General features: G+C 44.6%; 1 pseudogene; it reads right to left on the reverse strand.

Moving 5' to 3' along the window:
- Positions 1-8,657: 8,657 nt before the first annotated feature.
- Positions 8,658-9,191, reverse strand: LOC126489912 (60S ribosomal protein L21-like; annotated as a pseudogene).
- Positions 9,192-10,173: the final 982 nt, after the last annotated feature.

The raw sequence follows: 10,173 nt of genomic DNA on the forward strand, positions 1-10,173 counted from the left end.
GGAGAAGCTGCTGAAGGAGTGAGGATCATTTGTGCCCCATGTTGTCAGAAGTGTGAGTCTTTGCAGGCTGCCCTGGTGCATCTAGGTCTGTGGCGAGTCAGAGCAACCTGGCAGAGGGTGTGATGGAATAGGCTGCTCACCTCATGGCAGCCAGGAAGCAGAGAGAGATAGGAGCAGATTGGGATAGGCTACCCCCGATGTCCTGACCCCAGAGGACTTATTTCCAGCCGGCTCTCAAGAGTCTCCTCATAATAGGACTGTTAGGTGAGGATCGTGCACTTCTGTGAGGGGAGGGATGCTTCATGTCCAAACCACATCACAAACCACAAGGTGCAAGCAGGTAACAGACTGCATCTCGTTCAAGTTCATGAGATGCCAAGAAAGTATCTCAAAAAGCAAAGAGCCCATCAGTGTGAAGAGCCCAAGGGAAGTCCACACAGAAGGATGGCGATGGGCCTGGTTTCAGGGGATACACAGAATCAGTCCTGGACACAACACAGAGAATTGTGACATGGGCGTGGTTTCAGGGGATACACAGAACCAACCCTACACACACAGAGAGAATAATAGAACGAACCAATTGAGCAAGGAGTTCAAATTATGTTAGAAACACCATGTGACAATGTGTCAGATGAGAAACTGTAGGCTAATTCCAATTACTTCCTTACCATAATTCTTCATTTGAAAAAAAAAACACTCTTTTGAAAAAGGGTGACGAGAAACATATTCTCAGTGTATTGGCAAACCAAGTCCTAGAGGAGGAAAGAGTGGATTGGCTGTCATTGGGGGCTGAGTAAATCACCGTTGCCTTTCCATATCCACACTGGGTTTGGTGGTTCCCACACTCACCAAGACACCAAAGGTTGTCCAACTTTGAAGAAGTAAAGGCTGAAAGAAAAGGCCTTTGGGAATTAGCTGTATGTGCCGACCCGTTTCACTTTTACACAGATTGACTGCAGTGACAGATTAGAATTTTGTGTAATCCAATAGAGTAAAATCAAATGCTCCAAATAAATAAGTAGTTGTCTGCTTTATGAGCTTTCCATCACCCCGCGCGCATTTGTATGGGGCACCGTGTCACCTCTCTTTCCATTTACAGATCTGCCCCCGGAAAACCCTTTTGCTTATTTGAGTTTAGCAATCAGTCTTAAATGTACCAATATATATTGTTCTAAAGTGTATATTTTTTTCTGTCTACAAAAGACACAGTGACTACTCCTTTTATGGGAAACTGGTTATTAATCCAGTAAGTCTGTATGAATCAATATCTCTGTGAAATGACACCATGTTTCGAGTTATTTTATGTTATGTTGATGGTTAGCTAATTTCCGAATGGAGACAGTTCTTCTAGAAACAGACATAGTATAATTTAGTGGTGAAAACGTCAATCATCATAGGTGGTATGTCTCTGTCTGGGCAGAAGAGGGCAGATTTATTGAAGGGAACACAGTCATATATTCCTTGCTACACTTTGACCCAAAACATCCATTTTGCTTATAATTTTGTTTGGCAAAATGACATCAGCTGCAATCACTAACAGGAAGACAGCGCCAAAAGCCATTGTTCTAAAGATCTCATGGAGGAGCCTTGCTGCAGGGGAGCACGGACACAGCCTCAGCCTGGCACCAATGTGACAGCGCTTTTCTCTGTTGATTGTAATCTCCCAGGAAAGCAGGTACGGTCCTAAGCCAGCGGGCAATGCTTAGTCCTCAAATACATTCCCAGAATACTGGCGTTTGCTGAATACCTAGGCCATTGGAGAGGATGAAGGCTCATGGACCACAGCATCCAGGGAGGGCCGTGACCTGCAGATTCTTCTGCCCAATGATTTCTTCTTCCCCAGCATAGCACTCTTTGCCCACCAGTGCTTCTAGACCAAACAAGAGGTGCTGACATGCTTAACAGAGTTCCTGTATCCACTCATAGCCACTCACCTGCTGGTGGACAGTTAGCCTGGTCCTGTTTCCTGGCCATTGAGAATACCACTTCAATCAGCATGGCCGGACAATCATCTCTCTAGGAATCCTTACAGACCTTTGGGTGTATACACAGGAGTGGTGGTGTTGCTAGGTTGTGTAGTAATTCTGCTTTGCGGAGATGATGGCGGTGGTGATGTGGTGATGGTGGTGGCAATCACTAACAGGAAGACACAGCCAGGAGTCCCCTGAGAAGAGGGAGCTTCAGTGAAGGCATTTTCTAGGTCAGGTTGGCCTGGGGCATATCTGTGGGAAGTGGTCATGATTATTGATTGATTTAGGAGGACCCGGTCCACCGTGGGCGGTGCCAACCTTAGACAGATGGGCCCAGGTTGGAAGGATGGCTTAGCGTGAACCAGATGGAATAAAGCCGTAAGCAGCATTCCTTTCCGGTGTCTGCTTGAGATCTGCCCTTCCTTATTTTAGGAGTGGTTTAGCACAGCAACAGAAAAGCAAACTAGAAATAGGGGGGTGGGGTGGGGCGCAGAGAGAAGGGCAGGAGCAGATGAGTGGGAAGGGGGATTAGTACAATAAGGTATATTCGAAAGCCTATAATGAAGCCCATAACTTTCTGGGATAATTTAAGAAAGGCTCATCAAAAATAGTTTAGAGTTTGGGAAGAAGAAGGAACCTAGTAGATTCTGAGGAAGGAGGAGCAAAGAAACAAGGCCATTGTTACAATTGATGACACAGGATACTTTCGGCATAGTGAGCAGGTGGTCATTTTGGAATAAGGTGGTCAGTTGTTTCAATGGTGGCTTAAAAGACAGGTGAAATGGTGACTCGGAAAGCTCTCCACTCTCGAGTGGAAAACCCAGCACTCAAAAGGCACGGCAAGGACTCGCTCCTCTAAACCAAGAATGACCAAAGATCACAACAGACACCGTGTGATGGGATGGTTCATCTTGATAGTCGGTCTGATGGGCTAGACAAGCCCCTGGGAGATTAGTAAAGTACACTTGTACAAGTGTCTGTAAGGACGTGTCCAGAGGTGACTGACAGCCACTGGAGGGAACTACCCACCCTAAATGTGGGAGAATTACCCATTAGAAGCACAGACTGAATCAAGGGGGCAGAATATAGAAAGCCTGAGAGCAGGCTTTGCAGTGTCTCTGCTTCCTTTGCTACTTGGGGTGAACAGCCTCGGCCACACACTTCTGCAGTCACAGAACTCTGCCCCATCACAGGCCTGGAGTCACTGGCACCAAGGGCTGTGTGTGGACTGAAGCCTTGGAATTGGTGACCCAAAATGAGTAAGTACTAACTTCCAGGTTTTCTGTCAGGCATTTAGTACTAGCAATGAATGAGAAAACTAGCTAGCAGAGTGAAATCATATCATACGATACCAGGTGTGGTGGCATATGTCTGTGATCCCAGCACTCAGAAAGCTGAGGCAGTCAGAGAAACAGAGTGAGAACTTAACTCAAAAAGAGAGAGGGTGATGGTGAGGAGGAGGAGGAGGATGCTGATGGTGCTGATGATGGTGGTAATGATGACGACGAAGGCATACACGATGACTCATTTACATTTGTGTCATAGTAAGTGAGGCCTCCATGGCCCTGGTACTCCCCAGCTGACTCTGGACTTGTTTACTTCACTTGCTTTGGCTAAGAAATGACCAGGAAACACAATCAAAATAGACAGATTTGGACACAGAGACTGTCTTCTCAGAATATCATCCTAGGCTGATAAGAATAACCAGAAACTTTTCAACACAATTTCATATAAAATGCTAAAACATCTTACATGAGTTATTGCATTAGTCCTTCTAAGGCCTAAGGATTCATTACTGCCACAGACCCATCTGACAGGCAAGTAAACAGAGATACAAGAAAGGAAATGCCAATTAGCCTGGAAGTGATGTGTTAGCCGGTGATATGGCTGGGTGAACTGAGTCCACGCAGCACACTGCTTCAGGATAGAATCTACTCCGAATGCTCTTTGAAAGTTGTAGGCTTTCTCAGGCACTTCTCTTGAGGCCATCCCCAAGTGAGCCTAAGAATTTAGCTGTCCTCAGGCAAAGAAACTTCTAGGTTGTCTGGTCCTTTTTGGGCTATGTTTCATTCTGTGGGGCTCAACCTTTTCAGAGTGCTTTTGTCTTGACACTAAAGAAAGGAGCAACCAAATGTGGTTGACAAAAGGCAATTGGAAGAGTGGGTAAGTTTTTGAGGCTGAAAAGTTATTGGGGATAAAGACCAGAGACTGCTGTGGTTTGAATGAGCATGGGCCCCATAGGATCATCAATTTTTTTTAATATTTGGCTCCCAGCTGGTAGAACTGTTTGGGAAGCATTAGGATATGGCTTTGTGGGAGGAGGTATGTCACTGGGGTGGGCTTTTAGGTTTCAAAAGCCCACGCCATTCTTGCTGTTCCTCTCTATCTGCCTCACACAGGTGGGAAAAGATATAAAATACCAGCTACTGCTCCAGTGTCAGGCCTGCCTGCCTGCCATACTCTCAACCATGGACTCACTCTATAAAACTGTAGGCAACCCCAAATAACTCTTCTTTTCTATAAGTCATCTTGTCCATGGTGTCTTAACATAGCAATAGACAAGTAGCTAAGACATATGTGTTGCTTAGGACATTTTAGGAGGGTTAGGGATTCCCGAATATTTTAGTGGAAAAACAAAGGCCTTCTCATTGTCTATCTAATGGAGCATATTCATCTTTGTTATGTAGCTAAGGCTGTCCTCAGATTTGTAATTCTCCTGTCTCCACCTCCATAACACTGAGACTATAGGTATGTGCTGATAAGCCTATCTTCACAAAATCTATTTAAAAATGAGATTTGGAGGCTGGAAAGGGTGTTCAGAAGGTAACAGTGAGAACTGTTTTTGCAAAAGACCTGAGTTCAGTTCCCAAGTTCCTTATCAGGTGACTTACAGCAGCCTGTAACTCCAGTTCAATGTTTTTCCTCTGTGCATACCTGTGTACCTGCATGTACACACACACACACATGCACACACACTTAAAATAAATCTTTTAAAGATTAATAAACAAAATAAAGTTTAGCCTCTCTCTAGGCTCTGGAGTCTAGAGGAAGCATCTATCCTTAGGACTGTGACTTTATGTGGACACTAGGAATTCAGAACTCTGCCTCCTAATCTCACCTCCAAACAGGGGAACTTTCCCAAGGACTACCAAATAACCCACTTCCCACTTTGTATAGGTGTGAATAAGCTTCAAAGACTCTAGAAATAGGCAACAGGACGGGGAAGAGGAGACACCAGGAAGCAAACCCCTTTCTGTCTTCTAGAATTTAAGGGGATTAAGTCAAAGGTGTTGCTGAGACTTAGTTTGCTTCTTTTTGTAGCTGGTAGTCCTGGGGAAAGTTCTGCTGGAGCAGAATGTCTGTCAGGATGCCCAGAAGCTCCTATTGTCTGGGGAGAAGATGAGGGTAGAGCCCACAGTACACACAGACAGAGCTATGCTGAGCCACTGGTATTGGACCAGATGGTGCTTAGGTGTTACACAATTGGGAAGTCCATGAGAGTCCATAATAAAGGATAACAAATGTTTTGGGGGAACACTCACAATAAGACAGCCCCTGTATTCCTCTACTCTATGGGCTCTGTGAACTGTAAACTGAACTCTGACCACCAAACAAGAGAAAAGAAAAAAGGGGCATGCATGCTTCCTGCCTGTGCTTATAGTACCTCAGGCCACACCCTAATAGGCTGGTATCTAAAAGGTTATTGGCTGAATGAATTCCCACAACACCTCCCCCTTTTGTCTAAAGAAGAGGATTCCTAACCTAAAACAAAACTGTACACAATAATAATAAATATCAAATATTGTACAGGAGAAAGAAAAGGCTAAACAGACACAAAAATAGAATTACAATCAACATGAACAACATCAAGAAAGAAATACATACTAAATGTCCAGTCTAAGATAATTAGCAAATAAAAGAGATTATTTCAATAGCCATCCTATCCTAAGGAGTCTGAGCCTTGTACTAAAATGTCTTAGTTATGTGAGAAAAGTAGCTATGACTATCTAGTCTTCAACCCCATGAGAAGGAAAATAATATTACCTGAGTAAACAGAAAATGCAAGCAAGAGACTTCCAAAAGGTGCAAGAAATGACAGAGGCAGCTATCTACCTGGGCAGTCACCAAAATTCTCACTTGCAAAGTTGGGGCAATCAACTTTGCTAAGGCCTAGAGTATCTGACAGGCCATTTTCAGAGGCAGGAAAATTCAAAAGACTATTCTACCCTTTCTTGGCAAGGTTCAGCAGTCATTTTTGCTTGTATCCTGCTTGTCCAGTTGAGACAATGTACATTTTGTCAGTAGTTGAGGCAAGGGAAGTTCTTTGTCCAAAGGTCAGTTTTGCCAAGAAGAAAACAAACTCCAAGTGGATTGTCTTTGGTGCCCAATATTCTCTTGGAAATAGATCAGTGTTGCCAGGAGCAATCGTGTCTCACATCAACAGAACCCTAAGTTATTTAAATGCAATATTCTACAGGTCTTTGAAGTACTTGAAGATTACCTATCTATGTGAAATAAAGTCTCTATGCATCTAGAGAACCTGACTAGCCTAACTGTAAGTATGACAAACATGGGTGACTATTGACTTGTAATTCTTAATACCTATATAGCTTAAAGACTAGTTTCTATCTACACTTAGGAGCAAGAGATGAGCAGATGTTTGGAAGACTTATGGCTGCCTTATGTCTTCTAAACAAAATTTGTGTTGATTTTATGGGCTGACAGAACCCGTACCCCCAAAGAGATGCTAAATCAGTCATCAGACTGGAGGCAAAGTGTTCCTTTCTGACATCAGAAGATAGAATACAATAAGTATACAGGGAGATCCTGAGGATCTGGAATCTCCTTCCATTATCTCTGATTTTATCTTCCCATCTGGAGTTCAAGACATATGATCCACAATCTAAAAAGAAGACTAGAGATGAGATTAGGACCAAAATCAAGCTGCAAGCCTCCATCACCCCAAAAGATAGTTTTCAGCCCCAGGCATCGCAGAACCCCTAACCTCTATTGTGAGTGATGGCTTTTATTTACAAAAGACAATCTCTCCAAGATGGGGAATACAAGAGTTGTTCCCAAACCTGGCATAGCATCAGCCCTCTTCTTTCACACTTTCCTGGGGTACTTAGAGGTATCAGTCCACCCAATGGTACCTGAGATCTTGTACACATGCCTCCTGGCACCACATTTCCCGACCCTAGAAGCTGGAGTTTCTGACTTGAGCTCAATGCCTTTCACCCCCAGCAAGGAGTGCTATGTTGGTGCAAAGCACCCAGAACGCCCTGAGGACATGAACAGATATTTCTCAGAAGCCTTGTTTAGCATCCTTGACCCCAACACAAGGTTCCTTAAAGGCAGGAAAGATGGGGACATCATACAGGTGCCCATCCTCCCCACCACTCGAACGCACATCTCTCCTTTCCTATCTTTGGCTTCCTTTAATGAAACGCTTCTCCATCCCAGGCAAGAAAACAATTTCCCTGCAAAATATAAAATCCATTGCCGAGCACTGCAACGAGAATTAACCTTGATTACCACAGTAATTTACTAATCAAAACTGGAGACCTGCTAATCAAGCCGGAATTGCCAGCTGCTTGATTTTTATAGTAACATAACCAAAATTGAACATTTGGTAAACAAGGGGTGTGGAGGGGGTGAATGTGATAGGGAATCTAAGAAAGGATGAGGGGATCCAGGGCCTTCCAGATGTGCTGGAGTGTGAGTCCTAAGCTCCACTGACCTGTCAGCCAGCACAGCCAAAACAGATGGACAGAAGTGAGGAGACACCCCACGGATGTGCACATAAGGCACATAAGGTACATAAGCATGGAGAGACATCTCAGGTGTTTCAGAGTGGCTTGCCTGGATTCTTCTGGAAATCAAGCCCTAGTCAAACACTCTAGTGAGAGCGATTTATCTGGAAGTTGATACCACGGGTTCAGGCTCATCAGCAGGTCACTGCTGCAGGTGCCTGAGACTCAAAACTACTGATTCCTAGGGACATTGCACAGAATGGGCCAAGGTTTCCCAGGCAAGGGCAGAGGGAGCTTGCATAAGTGGGGGTTATTAGGGGTGTGGACTCCTGGACACCCTGGGATGCACATCTGTGGGAAGACTCTGTCGCTAGGGGTGGGATCCCACTGTTCTGCTTATGAGCTCTGAAAGGTCCATGGAGATGCAGGTGAACTTTGACTACATCCCCTTGCACCTGCTGTACCCCAAGAATCTCCCTGAACTTCCATCCCTAGCAGGAAACCTCTCTGACTTGTACCTTCTTGAAGAAGATGCCACATCTCGGCTTGCTTCTGAGCATCAGTACATGCCACTCAGTCAGATGGGGAAAGAGTCAAATAGAGATTTTCATATATTCTATATGATACTGGTTTGCCCGTGGCACCATTTGTTTCTGCCCTGAGTAGCATATGGAGTAGTAGACACTCCATATTCTTCAGGGTCTATTCCCATTTCACAAAGCTACATTAATAATGACTAGGGAGTGGATTATGTCGTTTTCAACGTCCTTTGGTTCTGGAAGCATCCTGAGTGTATAGTATTTTCTCAATAAACCATTGCTGGTCAGGCATTTCAATGAATGGTTGTGTATCGGAGGCTTCAAAGGAATATTCTTGTCTGGGGCCATGTGAGCCCCTCCCTTTTTTTAAGAAAAAAACCTTTATAGTCCAGGTCTTTTATTTCTTTTTTACATCAGGCCATGAATTCGTAGGGAATGGGCTCCAGCAGCTCAGGCTCCTTCCCGTTAGTCCTCACAAAGTGTGCTTCTCTGGGTGGAGCAGGCTGGCGCTTCAGCTGAACCCAGGTGCCCTTCTCTTTGGCTTCCTTTTTCTTCTGGTCGTTCTCCTTCACCCGCTTCAGGAAGCTGTCTCTGCTCTTTGAGTGCTTGATGTGTTCAATCCGCACATTAATTCTCTTGCAAGAATCTTGCCCTTAACTTGCTTGTTTACAATGATGCCCACAGCATGCTGGGTGACATTGTAGACTCTTCTGGTTTTGCCATGGTAACATTTATGGGGCATTCCTTTTTGAACAGTGCCCATTCCCTTGATGTCTACAATATCGCCCTTCTTGTAGATTCGCATGTACGTGGCCAAAGGAACAACTCCATGTTTCCTAAAGGGCCTAGAGAACATATAGCGAGTGCCCCTCCTCTTTCCCTTTGTGTTTGTCATTTTGGCGAGTTACTGAAAGATGGCTACCGCGGCCGACCATGTGAGCCCTTTGATGCAAGCCTTTCTGAGCTGCAAACGTCCTTTCTTAGGCATGTTCCACTCCATTCTGAGATGCCCCAGGAGATAGGAGAGATGTGTACAATTAGGACAGGCAATGCACACAGAATGGGATGGAAAACTGGACTCATTTTGAGGTACACAGACTGTTTATTCTATCACCTCATGATGCTCTGTATCTGAGCCTCGAGAAGGCCTTAGTCATTTGGACTCTGAGATCTTCCAGTGCCTGAGTTACATGGCATCCCCCACCTGTGTGATGCAGCCCACAGGGAGCCATGTGCTAGTGAGAGCCTTCAGTCCTCCATGTTCTCAGTAAGGCAGATGATGGATGCACCTTTTGATTTGTCAACTTTGCGGGGGTTTCAGTGTAAAATGCACCCAACTTGAACCATTTTTTCTAATGGGGATCTTCCCAGGCTAGTGACACACGGCATGACAAGTAGCCCCAGTGAGTCAAGTGATACCCACAAACCATGTGGTCATGAAGGTCAGTTCCCGTCACTCTATGATGGACTGTGATGCTAACATTTTGGTAGATAAGCATTAGGCAAAAGGCAGGAGATAGTCGATTTCTTCTCATAATTAGGCTTTGTGTGGGACTATAGGCTTAATGTGAATGTTCTAAGTACATTTCATAGACCAAGCTGTGATTTGGGTAGAATATATGTACTAAGTATACATTTTCTACTTATGACATTTTCAGTCTGCAAATCTGCAGTGGTATATTGAGTGAGATGTGGCCCCATTGTAAGTGGAAGAGCATCATACATAGTAATTTGACAAAAATGATGGCAAGGGTCCTCTGGATTTGTCACCTCTTCCTGCAATAGGGAATAGATTGAATCTGACAGGAACTCTGATCAGAAAGTGATCCCGTGAAGCAACTGAAGATGTGGTAGGTTCAAGAAAAGAGGTGGTGGTGGAGGGGATACTGCTACTATGTGCAGCCTTCCCAG

The sequence above is a fragment of the Alexandromys fortis genome, unplaced genomic scaffold (assembly GCF_014885135.2).
Source record: "Alexandromys fortis isolate MF-2015 unplaced genomic scaffold, M_Fortis_MF-2015_v1.1 scaffold_198, whole genome shotgun sequence".
In the NCBI taxonomy this organism is placed as follows: Eukaryota; Metazoa; Chordata; class Mammalia; order Rodentia; family Cricetidae; genus Alexandromys; species Alexandromys fortis.